The following is a 14602-nucleotide window of genomic DNA, read 5'->3' as shown; positions in this document are numbered from 1 at the left end:
AAGTAAAAAGGCAAAGTATAACCCCTCAGGACTCTGGCACCACCGCCACATTGACACTTGTTGAAATCAAGTCTGAGTGCTTCTCAGCCTGCATGTTAAACTGGGAAACCGTCCAGTGAACTCCAAGAGAGGCTCACTGCTATTGAAAGACCTGTCAGACCCAAACTCACTGGACACATCCGCTTCTGTGTACAAGAGACACGCACACACACACACACACACACACACACACACAGGACAAGGCCCATAGTTTCACTGCTTTCAGGGTCCCTGGCAGAAACACACGTTGCTAAGCGATGGCTTGAGAACCCTGAGAGGACGAGAGCTCCCATATTAGTACACCTCCACCCCTTCATCCCTCCATCCCTCCATCCCTCTGAACCACTTTCAATGTCTCCTCAAGTTATGAATAAAATATCACTTCTGCTTTATAGTCCATATACAGCTTCATTATGTCCCTCTGTAAGCACATCACACACACACTCTCTCACACACACACACACCTCCATCCGTTCACCAGCCAAAAAGTGAAGTGCTGCTCTCACTTGCACCTGATCTCATTTGGGGAATTAAACAGCGTTTCCTCATCCTGTGGTGAGTAATCCAATCAGACCGGAGTCCTCTCAGAGCTTCAGACACACGAGAGCCAGAGAATGGACTCCTGATTCAATCCCGGCACATTTGGACTCAGAGTGAAACTCTTTTTGTGGAGCGAGTTCAGGGAATCAGAAATAGCAGAGTTGAGAGGAGGGGTGAGGAAGAGGCGTGTGTGTGTGAATGTTATCATCACAACGTTGCTTCACTTTGACATGATGGACTTTCTCCTCCTCTCACAGCTCCTCCTCCAGCAGGAGGCTTCCCAACAGGTGTTCCAGTGAAGAGGGAATCGTCAACTCAGCCCAGAGACACTTTCACCACTGGGACGGCCATTTGACTCCAAGACCGAGGTTTTCACAATAAAAGCGCAACCTACAAATAATCTTAAAGCACAAAAACAAACATTTGTTTGACTAATAATGGCTGGTGTTGCACAGACACGGTTATAAGACTAGGTTTATCAAAATATGTTGAACTGTTCCAGTCTTACCCAGTTTTTAATGTCACAATCTAAAAGGTCACAGACTACGTGGGACAGTTGTAGAAGAAACAAACAGGGCGCCGGGTTGTGGAGTCGTTCTGAAAACTTCCCACCAGAGAAAACGCTACAGTGAGGAAACTGTGTCGTCCTGGTGTGGCTGAACAGAGACATGGACTTGTAATGCAGTGACAGGTAGTGGTGGGGCAGATCCTCCACCACAGAACCACGGTGCATCACGCATTCCTGAGAGGCACATTCAATTGAGCCGTCCTGCGCTTCACTGAGCTCAGCCTTTCATTCCGTTTCAATTCAGCTCTCCTACAGAGGAAGAGGTGGGGCGGTGGTGGTGGTGGGTGGTGGGGTGGGGGTGGGGGGGGGCATATCTGGAGGGGGGAAAAGCTGGCAGACACAAACAGGGTTAGAAAGAGACAATGGTGACATGGGCAGCGGGCGAGGAGGAGAGGAAGGGGGGGGGGGGGGCGAGGGAAACCATCACAAACAAGTGCCCGCAAGCCTCCGTGCTGGCGAGCTCCGAGCTGATGGAATGTGACTAATGATAATACGCGGGGGGGCAGGAGGGTGGGGGGGGGGGGGTGGGGGGGGGGAGGGGGTGGGTGGGGGGGGGAGGGGGTGGGTGGGGGGGGGACGAGGCCACCAATAATTACAGTGCTCCATTCAGAGCCCACTCACTCACATAACAAGGGGGAGGAAACAAAGTAGGGCTCTAATTAGTGACATGACTGAGCATCAACACACACACACACACACACACACACACACACACACACACACACACACACACACACACACACACACACACACACACACACACACACACACACACACACACACACACACACACACACACACACACACACACACACACACACACACACACACACACACACCTCCAGCGGCTGCCTCTGCAGCCACGAATTGTTTGCAGGAGCTGCTTCCAAGCTGTTCCCTCCACCAGCGTCTGCAGCGAGCCGAGGGAAGCTGCTGTGGAGCAGCTGAGCTGCAAGACGAGCGCTGAGCCGCCGTTCCTGCAGCAGCTGCTTGTGGGACGAGTTAACAGACGAACCACAGGCAGCACGGGGCAACAAGTGTCTGCTGGTGCTCCGGTCAACAGGTTGGAGGTGGTGGGGAGGACAGAAGGGAGGGTCTTACTCTTTTAAATCAAGTCTCTGGAGGCGGCACTCTGCTTTCACAATACAATTTGTCTGTATTGAAATCTCCATGACATATATTGGCAATATGCTTAAACTGAATCCAAATTCAATAATGAACAAATCCATTTTTAATCACTGATTTGACACATGTTCCATCTCGTCTTTAAGTGAAATAAGTGGCTCTTTGACGAGTGTAACAGTCTCAAAGCCAACATTAGGGTCTGACATTGGTTTGCTAAGAAACACGAGGAAACCTACGAGATGTGGAGCGCCGCTCTAGACATGAACATGAACATGAACATGAACATGAGTGAGACAGAACACACTTGGCTGCTTCCTCTCTGCATCAGTTGGCTGGAGCCGGACGGCCCCGGCTGGCCCACTGACAACAAGCTATTTATAGAGGAAAGCTTAACAACGGCCGCCCATCTCAAGGAGCACATTCCTCCTCAGCTGACGGACTTCACACTGAACGAAGATGGAGTGGGAGGAGGAGGAGGAGGAGGAGGAGTGGGAGGAGGAGGAGGAGGAGGAGTGGGAGGAGGAGGAGGAAAACATCCTCCAAAAATCATGGCCTAAAAGTCTCTCAGTCCTTCCAGGGACGAAGTCCACCACCACATGGCCAGGTGTGTGTGTGTGTGTGTGTGTGTGTGTGTGTGTGTGTGTGTGTGTGTGTGTGTGTGTGTGTGTGTGTGTGTGTGTGTGTGTGTGTGTGTGTGTGTGTGTGTGTGTGTGTGTGTGTGTGTGTGTGTGTGTGTGTGTGTGTGTGTGTGTGTGTGTGTGTGTGTGTGTGTGTGTGTGCGCCACTTGTCGCTGGGTGGGTGAAGGAAGTTCCCATGGTTGTTAAAATTTATGAGCCTGTAGAAAGCAGTCATGAGTGACCGGGGTTGAAGCTGGACAGCAGAGACGATGGACATCTGGACGTGCCTCCGCTCAGACACTACCCATCACTGCTGCTCCTCGTCTGAAGGATTCCATGCTGCCCAACTCACAGACGTTGGAACTGTTGAGATCTACATCAGTCAGTCTGCACACCACAGAGCTGCTCACGACTACTGGTCTCATTTAGAAATCTGTGCCAGGAACATCCTCACTAACAGTGTGAACATCACGGCCTTCTGACTCCCAAACACCAAGTGTGTCACAGTCAAAGTACCAGAGGTCTGAATCCACAGAAGCCTAGAATGGGAGGCACAAGTAGAATGGAGGCGGAACCTTCAGCTCTCAAGCTCCCGTCTTGTAGAAGCAGATCCCAGTTTGAGTTAGGGAGGCTGAAACACTCTCTACTTTTAAGACCAGACTTAAACCTTTTCTATTCACTAAAGCTACAGTTAGGGCTGCTTCATGACACTACCCCCTTCCAGCATCTCTCTCTCTCTCCCTCTCTCTCAGCACCAGGGTCTGTTTCTCACCAAATACCCGAATCAAGGTTTGTATCTCCCCACCCGATCTATATCTCTGTCTTCTCCTCTCTCCTCTCCTCCACCTCTGAGTCTGGTTTCTACAAAGGTTTCTTCCTGTTACAGGGAGTTTTTCTTTCCACAGTCACAAATAAACCTGCTGCTCATGTGGATATGTTGGGTTTTTCTCTTCTCTCTGTTAAAAGCACCTCGAAATTACTGTGTTGTATTTGGTGCTATTTAAATAAAGTTGAACTGAATGCCTGTCAATGAACAAGAGTAGTGCTTTTAGAAAGAAGACCGTCAACGATGACTGGTGACATCACCAGTGTTGAGATGAAGGAGGACCAATCAGAGGCAGCATGACCCGAGGTGTCAAAAACACCATCTTTGAAAGCTTCCACCATTATTCATTTCTTGTATACAATATCATTGCCTTTAGATATTAAACTGCACCAACACATGAAGCAACACTTTGGATATGATCAGTGGTAGACGAGACACCCAGACAGCTGATAGGTTACACCGGGACAGGTTGCACCGGGACAAAAGACAAGTCATACCTGGACAGCAGAGAGTTACACTGGAGGAGGTGACCAGTCGTTCACGATACCGACACAGAGACGGCCCAATTGACTACTTCACTACCACATTGTTCTCTCTCCTTCACTAGGTTGTCTGCTTTCTGATTTCGATGGCTTCCTGGACCCACCCGGGACGGGGGGGGCCCTCCACCCTCTCTCACACCTGGGACTCCATCCTCCAGAGGCCATCAGACGGCAGGAGGGCCACATTCTGACAGAGCTGTCAGGACGGTCGCTTGATAAAAACAGACGCCTCGTCACAAGTCAGACGGCGCCGTGAGGAAGACTCCAGACGCAGGTCAAACATGTGAGGAAGGCACTGCATTACTTTGTCGGAGAAAAAGAAATGATTACAAAGATTTAGGATGAAAAAAAGAACAGAATTCAGCTGGAAGAGATGGTTGTTGGTGACACACTCCAGACATCTGTGTTATTTGGCCCAGTTTTCAAAGCCAATCGTTACTAGTCTTGGCGCCAGAGTGGATCTGGACTTAAAAATTAACAGCCAGATCCGGGCCGTCGTAAAATACTGCATTTTCCACCTGCGACAGCTGGCTAAAATATGCTTTTGTTACTAGTCGGCTGGACTATTGAGACGCGCTCCATATGAGACGGTTAGTGTGGCGTCGAACGCAGCGGCTCACCTTTTAACTGGAACACGTGAACGTGTGTGTCGGGCAGCTGTGGCGGTGTGTTTATGAAGCCCTGACGGCCGCCCACTCCTTTACATCGCTGCCCGTTCACATGGAATTGCCCCACTGACGTGCCCCTTCGTCACGCCGTGGTTCCTTCTTCTGTGAGCAGCTGTGACGATGCATCAGCCCTACCAGCCTCAGCAACATGCTGACATTGAAGTCCAAATGACAACTTTGATATATATTCCACTGGATGCTCAAGCTGAAAATTGTAAGGAAACTGTGATAAGTGAACACGTCTCTAAGTTGAAGAAGAGAGTGTTGGAACGTAGTATGTTCTGTTCTAACAGGTCTGTACGTCCTGCTGCAGTGGAGGGAGGACATACGGCCCAATGCTCAAAATGTCCAACGACGTTTCGTCCGACCGCCGCAGCATCACTGAAAACCTCATTCAGACTCCACACGCAAAGCACGTGTGAAGGCTGTGAACCAAATACGGCATCACCACTGACTTTCCTGAAGACTTGGATGCAGAAACCGAACTTCAAGAAGAATTGGCGCCGAAAACAGGGAAAGCGAAAATGCCATCGTTTGGTTCGGGTTTAAAAAGTCAGACGGCGACCAGACAAGTGTGACCTGCAGAACATGCAGTGGACAGCTAAAGACACGGCATTGAAAAATAGTCAACAGGCAGCGAGAAAATGCGACAAAGCTCTAACGTTACCTTAAATGCACCAAGCCATGAAAAGACAAACTTTTTCTTTTTTTAAATATATAAGGATTGTAAGAAAAAAATACTATATTGGTGGATATATATATTATATATATTATCAGGATATAAGATTCTGGGTCCACCCCTTCTCACTTTATTCTCACGGAGAGGGAGAGGATGGTGGTGATCCTGACCTGGACTAGACGTTACTAGGAAATCAACCCAGGCTCATGCAGCTTTGATTTTTCTATAGAAAACTTGTTCAGGTCCTTTTAGGGGAGCAAATATTGACGACATGATAACAATACAACAGAGAACAACCAGGACTCCAACCGTGTGAGAAGCAAAGAGTGTGTGTGTGTGTGTGTGTGTTCACATGCCGATTATGGTGAGGCCCACTATGCACACGTTATCAGAAAGCATGCAGGAGTCTTGGCCTGAGAGTGAGAGCGGGAGGTCGAGGGGCTGGTGGTGGCCGTCCCTCCGACCAGCCCCGGGCCGCCCCTGCAGCTGGAGGCCGGCCCGATCAGAAGCGCCGACGAGGAAGCAACTCCAGACGCAAGACGTGACCTTTAATGGAGGAACACGAGTTCAACAACTGACCACTAAATTATTCAGAGACCTTCTACATCTATTCAAAATGACTATATTTCACCAAGATGTAGTCAAAGTGGTCATTATTGCTTTCTCCAGCCAGACTTCAGCTCCTCAACACTTCAGGGTGTCTGGATATCCTCACCATCTTTCTGAACTCCACGTTTCTACTTCATGTAATGATGTACTTCAGAGATTGATGATGAATGGCACAATAACCCACAGCTGACGGTGGTAGAAGTAGAAAAGAAAAGAAACCGTGCCGTCTGCCGTCCTCGCTTCAACAAATCTGTGTGTAATGTGCCTCATGTCTGGGTGCAGCGGAGTGTAGAAGTGGGTCTCTGCTCCCAGGCATGCATGGTGTCAGTCAGCCGAGCGCGAGGGAAGTGACGGCGGGGCGAAGAGCGGCCCGGTTTAACAAGGGCTCCATCTGAGGAGTGGCGGCTTGACGCCAAACACCACCGGCAGGGTGACACGGACACACGTCAGTCACTACAGTCGCTCTACCTCCACTCACAGCCAGGAAACACACACACACACACACTCCGCAACCTCCAAACATGTCCAAGGAAATCTGAACCGAAGAACATGGGCAGTGTACAATAAATAAGGAGAACTGCAACATGGCCGACTTGTCACTCTTTTTTTTATCATTCCAATGTGCTTTTATAGAGAAAACAGAAAAACATGAGCAGCAGGTTTGTTTGTGACTGAGGGAAGAAAAACTCCCTCTAACAGGAAGAAACCTTGGTAGAAACCAGGGGAGGAGGGGAGAGGAGAGGAGAGGGGAGAGAGGAGGGGAGAGGGGAGAGGAGAGGAGAGGGGAGAGAGGAGGGGAGAGGGGAGAGGAGGAGAGGAGAGGAGAGGAGAGGAGGAGAGAGGAGAGGAGGGGAGAGGAGAGAGGAGAGAGGAGAGGAGGAGAGGAGGAGAGGAGGAGAGAGGAGAGAGGGGAGAGGAGAGAGGAGAGAGGAGAGAGGAGAGAGGAGGAGAGCGGAGAGGAGAGAGGAGAGAGGAGAGAGGAGAGAGGAGAGAGGAGAGAGGAGAGAGGAGAGAGGAGAGAGGAGAGAGGAGAGAGGAGAGAGGAGAGGAGAGGAGAGGAAAGACAGATGGACTGGGTGGGGATATACATCCAATACCCTTGTTATTGCTATATATATATATATATATTATTTTTTTTGTTTGTTTTTTTAAATACAGTAATCACAGTGATCCAAATATTTTCCAACTGCCATGAGATTAAACCAGCCTGAGCAACGACAGAGCAAAAACCAAAACAATCACAACAATGATAGCAAAAGCAAAAACAAAAGGACACAAAACAAAGAACAAAAAAAACCAAACAAACATGATTTTGATAGTTGAAAGAACAACAGCAGAAAATAAGAAAAATCAGCAGCTAATCTCATCAATGAGGAGTGGAAGTGTGTGTGTGTGTGTGTGTGTGTTTTGTCCTCTGGATGTGAATGGAGCTGTTGTGGGGGGGCCCGCAGTACCACCCCGCCACTCCGGTACCCGGCAGCCCACCGGACCCGGGGAGGCCCCGACAAACCCCCCCGGAGAGCCACGCCCCGACAAACCCCCCCCGGAGAGCCACGCCCCGACCCAGAAGGCCCCAGACGGAGAGCAGAGAGGACTTGTCATTCTCTGCTTCACCTTCTTTGCACGCCGTCCCTTCGCGTGCCGTTAAGCCCCGCCCTGCTGGCCGGTCAACACTTTATCGCTCCATGAATCAAGGACGCCGGCGCGCTTTAATACGTCCTTGATGATGTCTTTATATGTGGAAAGGGGACGACCACCGAGGTGGAGCTCGTTACTCTGCCTCTCTGAGTGTGGTCCAGGAGGGCCTTTCCTCACGCCGTCTGGAGTCTCCAAGGACAGAAACATGAGAAACCTCTGCTGTGGCTACAAGCTGCGTGTACTTAATAAGAGTATACTATACCAGGAGTGCTGCACCGCAGAACATTCAAGTCAGGATGCTGACATGTAAGAAAACTGAGTGGCTAAAAATAAAAGTATTTATCAGTAATGCCAGACACTGGCCACATGTGGCTTCATTATGAACATATTGTAGAACATACGCAGAGGAGATCCATCTGGAGGTGATAACTGGAACCCACCGCCTCTTAAATAAGATGAGACAATGAGAAGACGACAGAGAAGCTCTCATCAGACCACCAGGACGACAACCGGCAGCACAACCTGAGAGATGCATGGACTAACGTGTTCAACATATACAGTTCATTCAGCAGCCTGCAGGAGTTCCTCCCCCTGAACACACTGAGCTCAACACTCCTGAGCGGGGAGGCTCACTCTCCGTCTCCTCCTCCTGTGTTCAGGTGATTCCTGTCACTGGACAGCTGGGGAGCACAGCTCAGAGGCTTTCAATAGAGTTCAACTGTTTATATGAATGAATAACACGGCGCTGTTGTTAAACCAAGATATGACAAAGAATTGGACGAGGACACGAGTCAGAAGCTCCAACGAGCCAGCAGCCGTCGTCCCAGCAGAGGACAATCACAACGTAAAGACACTGACTCCGTCAGTGGGACACCAGGACATTCAGACACGTCCTTATAAACAGACGGCTCGTCTTTCACTCAGTGTTGAAATGATTCAAAGTTGTGATGTAAGAAACACCAGCCAGCCTGTCCTTCACACACATAAATAAACACACTGATTCTAGCTGGTCCAGAGTCCCAATGTCTCTAAACACACATCCAACAACCGCCTCAAACACTGAACTCACTCATGCTCTGGTTTGTGCGTGACGGATGGTCAGACCATCAACACTTTGAGGAAGTGGTGACGATTAGCACAGACCAATCCACCAGAACAGTTATTTTAAGAAGGCTAAAACGTTAAACAACATCAATAATAATAATAATCCTATCAAAGCAAAACACAACATGTGATCTTAGGCAGTGGTGGTCTGGAGGTCAGAGAAATGGACTGTGGATTGGAAGTACTGCAGGTTCCAATCCCACTGTGGGCCCCTGAGCAGGACCCCTCCCTGGGCTCTGCACCTCCTCAGTTCAGGTTAACTGAGGTCGTAAAGGAGGCAGGCTGGGGGCGTCCCGGGTCCAGAGTGTGTGAGGGGGACGGACCTACAGGAGCCTCAGAGGGACAGACAGAGAAGCCGCGAGGAGAAACACTAATATTTGGACTTTCATCAAGCACCAACATCACGACTGTGGCATCCCAGAACAAAAAACATTCTATTATTAGAAGGAGTGGGAGAGGAAACGCAGGCGGGCAGATGGACGGGGTTAGATGGGGGGGTGGAGGGGGGGGCACGGGCACACATGAACACAAACACATGGAAACCCTGATGTCAGCGGAACACTGCAGGCCGTGGGAGGCTTTCCTCTTCATCCACTTACATTCTCCCAGATCACTCGTCTGATCTGAAAGGGGCTCGACGTACACCGGCAGCGCAACGACGCTCCTCCTTTAGATAGTGAGCTTTTAAACATGTCATCATTTGTGCTGATGTGCTCGGTGTGATACGCCTGGCCTTTGTCTGGGGGACTTCTCCACAGACCCACTGGTCTCATGAGGTTTTGCACAGGAGATGGGACAGCTTACCTTTTTTTTTTTTTTTTTTATTGCACATTGCTCTTCTTCATACGACTGTCTTTCTTTTTTTTTTTAAGTTGGTTGTAATTGTCTATTTTTTCCCCACTTTAGTGTTAAATTTTTATTTTATTTTCAACACAAACCGACAGAACAACAGTTTATCCTGAATAAATGGAACTGAAGTTAACACAACCTAGCCAGAGATAGGACAAATAGGAAAAAGAAAGAACAAAAGATAAAGAAAGAAAATTAAAAGCAAAAGGGAAAAGAGAAAGAGGGTTAATATCCTGTTGGGGAGCTTCATTCTGCTTTGTCCGTTCTTTTGCACAGTTTTCATCGTTTTCGTTAGCCCTTCAATTTTCAATTGAATCATTTCATACTAATCAAGCACTCGTCTTTTATTTAACGGAGCAACCTTCACTGAGGCTGATAAACTAACCTCTAACCCAGGGGTGTCAAACATGCGGCCCGGGGGCCAGAACCGGGCCGCCAGAGGATCTAATCCGGCCGTCATGTGACTCTGGGCCTCCAGAGGTCAGATCAGGTTGATGTGGCCCCTCAACTGGAATCAGTTTCACACCCCTGCTCTAACCGGTTGTGTGGCTTCTATTATGAACACACAAAACTCCTGGTGTCAGTGTGGTTCCAGGTGTGATTCCAGGTGTGCTCCATGTTTGATGTTGAAATGATAAAGAGAAACAAGATCTTTTAATCAACACGGTCTGAACCCGATTGGACGACGTGTTTACGTTACATGCAGGGCTTGAATGGAGACATGATTCCTGCTTCCTGAGACACAAGGTAAGTCTGTGTGTGTGTGTGTCTGTGTGTGTTTAAAAACTGCAAACTTCCCCATGTCCCAATGGAAAGTTTACAGATTATTATCAAAGCTCAGAAACACTGAGAATAAACACATAACACATGAACCCTCCAGGAGAACAAGTCAAATCATCTCAGATGAGGTTTTTCCTACCATACATGTTTTTATCACATGTATGGTCACACATGTGAAACACACACACACACACACACACACACACACACACACACACACCTGAGGAGAACATTAAAGGCAGTGTTCATGGGGGGGTGGTTTTTGCAGAACATGGCCTCCTGAAGGGCCGAGCAGACCTGCAGGTTTATAAAGAGTCCTTTCTGTGGCTGCAGGGCCACTGAGGAGGGCAGTGCAGGGGGGGCGAGGGGAGTGTTGGTGCGCCTGCTGTGTTGCATGCTCCTCTCTGGACGTGTTGGAAGGAAAACACAGCCGGACACAAAGAGCCTCTTTGTGCTCCTGTGGAGTGAATGCTGCTTTTCCATAGTGTTGCCTCGGTAAAAGAGGCGTGTGTGCATGTGTGTGTGTGTGTGTGTGTGTGTGTGTATGTGTGTGCATGTTGCTTTTGGAGCCAGATTCATTACACAACATGCAGAGGTAAGAGTGAGGCACTAAAAGTGTGCGAGGAGCACTGCTGGAGATGTGAACCCACCCTGCAGAGGAGATGGGTTGGGGGTTGGTGGTGGGGGTGGGGGTGGCTGAACACTGTTATTGTGCTGCTGGAGGTGGAGGGCAGACGTGTTTCCAGCTCCTCTGCAGCTTCCAGAGCCCTCCAGCTGGGAGCCACACCAGACCCTACACAGTGACAAGCCAGACGTGAAGTCAAGCCATAACAGCAGGAAGCGTGAACGTCTCATTCACACTGGAATCAGTCAGCGTGCACCACGTTGTGAGTTCGCTCTCAGCTGGTGGGGTAAGATTACTAACCCTAATGTAGAAACCTCCATCCTGACCAGCCAAGGTGACAATCCTCTTTCAAGCACTACATTTACATAATGATCAAGCTGACCTTGTCGGGTTTTTTTAACAACACACAGCTTTGCTTCAGACAGTCTTCAATGCTTCAAAGACCCACAGAGACGGAGACGTTCGGTGGTGTTGGTTTCCAGACGTCTCCAGAGGCAGTGGAGGACAAACGTTCTGCAGAGACCTGCAGCCGGCCACTTCTCTTCACCGAGCTCTGTGAAATGAATGGGATTCCTCTTGGAGGCGAGCAGCGTCATGCTGGTCCTGCCTTCCCTCCAGGAGCAGGAGCCACGGCCCAGCCAGCCTCTGGTCGGAGGTGGACTGAATGTGAGTCACATAATGTAGCGTCACGCCACGACAGCGACGGCGAGGGAACATCAGCATGATGTGGCCGTGGGGGCGCGACACGCCGGACCGCCCTGAAGGCCGGACCTGCCATTGTGATTGTGGTTTGGGCCACCAAGGTGGACAGGCCCCGAAAAACAAAGCTGCTGCTGGCGAGAGCACAGCATGCTGGTACGCCGTATGCATCGCTCACAGAGCAAGGGCGAGGAAAAAATGACCTCCCGCCATGTAAATCAACTGTTTTCTTGATGAAGAGAAGAAAAGCTTATATTAACGACCCGACTCATCCTAAAGATTTCATGTTGTTAGTCATCAATGCTCCATGATGACAAACTAATGTTCTCCTACAGGAAGTCTTCATTAAACTGTCACTTCCATGGACGGCTCACAGCTCCAGTTACTGAAACACTGGAAATGGATGAAACTCAAAGACAACAAAAGGCCAGCAGCCAGTGTCGGTTCTGTGGCAACATGTACTAATCTTTTGTTGATTTAGAAAAACATCCTACCACACAGGTTCATGATACTGAGATAGATGTGGATGTTTTGCACCTCCAGACAAATGGATTTGGAGGAAAGTCGGCTGAAATGTCTCCGTGGTCACGATGGTTGTTGACCATCAGTGAAAACACGTGGAAACCAGAGGTTTGCTGGAGCTTCTGTGACCCAGAGAATTCTTCAACTGGGATGTAGAGACACTTTCACAGTGAAATATCCTTCATCAATACATTTTTTTTACAAGATTCATCCTGGCCAATGTTTACCACGTGATACAGAGTCCAACCAGCACCCAATCCCAGCACAGAGGTCAGCTGATCCCCTCCCCCCCCCCCCCCCCCCCCCACCACCACGAGGGGGCAGGATTAGTGCCTCCAGTGTGAAAACAGCTTCAGAGCCTTTGCTCAGTGAGTGCACTCCCTCCATCCACCCATAGGACTGTAAGCATCACATTTTAAAACGGAGGTGGATTAGACAGACGGTGTCTGGGACAATGAGGCTGGGAGAAGATTCACAGTCTCTCCCTGCTGCTCCTTCGTTCCCTCACCACAAAGACTTTCACACTCACACCGGGATACACTAGGCCTCCCCCCCCGGCCCCCCTGCTGTGATCACACAGTAAAACCTGCAGCCGACAGCAGACATTTAAAGGTGAACCAGAACGAACAGGCCTGTAAAGTATTTCTCTGACACACGAGAACAGGCAGTGGAAAGATTTGAAAAGGTCTGGGGGAATGTATGTGTGTGTCTGGCCTGGGCGGAGGCGTGTTGTTGTGGAGGGACACGGCGGAGCAGTGTTCTACAGACACTCCCAGGTCACAACGGTCAGGCTGTTTGGTGGCTCCGGGTGGACGCTAAATCACTGCGGGGGCTATTTTCAGTGGCGCGATGGCTTTTTAAAGACAGATGTGTGCATCCGCCGAGCGACTTTAACAACAGCGGTCCAGGGCTGCAGTGGCCGTCTGAGGCCGACGTGAAGGGAGGTCTGTGCAGACCGGACGGGTCTCCTCACTACCGCACCTTCTGCACACAACGGGTGGGGCGACCGTTAAACGTCAATGGGGCGACCGTGGCTCAGGTGGTAAAGTGGTCGTCTTCGGAGTGAGAGGTCGGAGGTTCGATCCCAGTCTACACCGGTCTATGTGTCGAATTGTCCTTGGGCAAGACACTGAACCCTAAATTGCTCCCAGTGGTTCATTAGCGCCTTGCATGGCAGCTCTGTCCCATTGGTGTGTGAATGTGAGCGTGAATGGGTGAGTGAGCTGATATGTAAAGCGCTTTGGGACTACCTCAGTGTGGTTAGAAGGCGCTATATAAATCTTTACCATTTACAACGCAGAGACACTCACTGGAAACACACACTTTAATTCTAACGTGCACATCACAGTAAGTTAGTGGACTGATTGGCTCAGGACGGCAACACTTTGGATAGAGTCCAGACGAGGTGGATGAAACAACACGTCTGTGTTCAGAATACACTAAACTAAAGAGATTCTGCAGCATTAATCAAATGTGTTCACTGCAGCTTGTTCTCATTGCAGAGGTATCGTCTCATCATCTGCTTCTCTCTGCACACCTCCACACCCTCATCTCTTACTATTATTCTAGAGGAGACTCCATCTATTCTCCATATATCTGTTCTTACAAACACTGATATAGTAATATATCATAATCTCTTTTCAAACTTGAGAAAACGAGCAAATGCACCAAACCTAATGCAGACTTTACTGGTCACAGCAGAGGCTCTGATAAAGGAGAGAAACCCAGAAAGCCTCCGTGGAGCCGCTCACCTCCACTCTGAACTGTGTCATCAATCATCATGCAGCACAGGTCAGAGGTCAGCAACCACCCGCTGCTCATTACAGTGGGAGCATCCGTCACATCCAAACCAGCTCAGAGTGACAGTGGGTCCACTGGGGGGGGGGGGGGGGCAGGAACCAGCAGAGACACTCACCTGATCCACTGATGCTCGCCTCCGAGCTCCAGACGACCAGAGGGGGCTCCTGGGGGGTGGGGGATCTAAACAGGAAGATAAAACATGGCCATCAGAGATGTGACCTCTGCAGTGTGGGGAGAAGAGCGTCCCGTTAGAAAGCAGCCCGTAAGCCTCAGTGTAGTGAAGGAGGAAGCAGAGGACGGCACCGGCTGAACACATGAACACACAAAGACACGTGTGGAATACTGATGTGTCCACAAACGGACACGGCGTG

The 14602-nt window shown here is 49.7% G+C and overlaps 1 protein-coding gene across 1 annotated transcript in view; it reads right to left on the bottom strand.

Moving 5' to 3' along the window:
• Window positions 1–14387, bottom strand: part of plxnb1b (plexin b1b) — a 48055-nt gene extending 33668 nt beyond the window's left edge. The window contains exon 1 of the mRNA XM_080494797.1: window positions 14347–14387. The gene's annotated coding sequence lies outside the window, so the exon portion shown is untranslated. The remainder of the gene's footprint in view (window positions 1–14346) is intronic.
• Between the last annotated feature and the right edge of the window lie 215 nt (window positions 14388–14602).

Source organism: Blennius ocellaris (assembly GCF_963422515.1).
Source record: "Blennius ocellaris genome assembly, chromosome: 4".
NCBI classification, from domain to species: domain Eukaryota; kingdom Metazoa; phylum Chordata; class Actinopteri; order Blenniiformes; family Blenniidae; genus Blennius; species Blennius ocellaris.
This window is presented reverse-complemented; position numbering and strand designations above follow the sequence as displayed.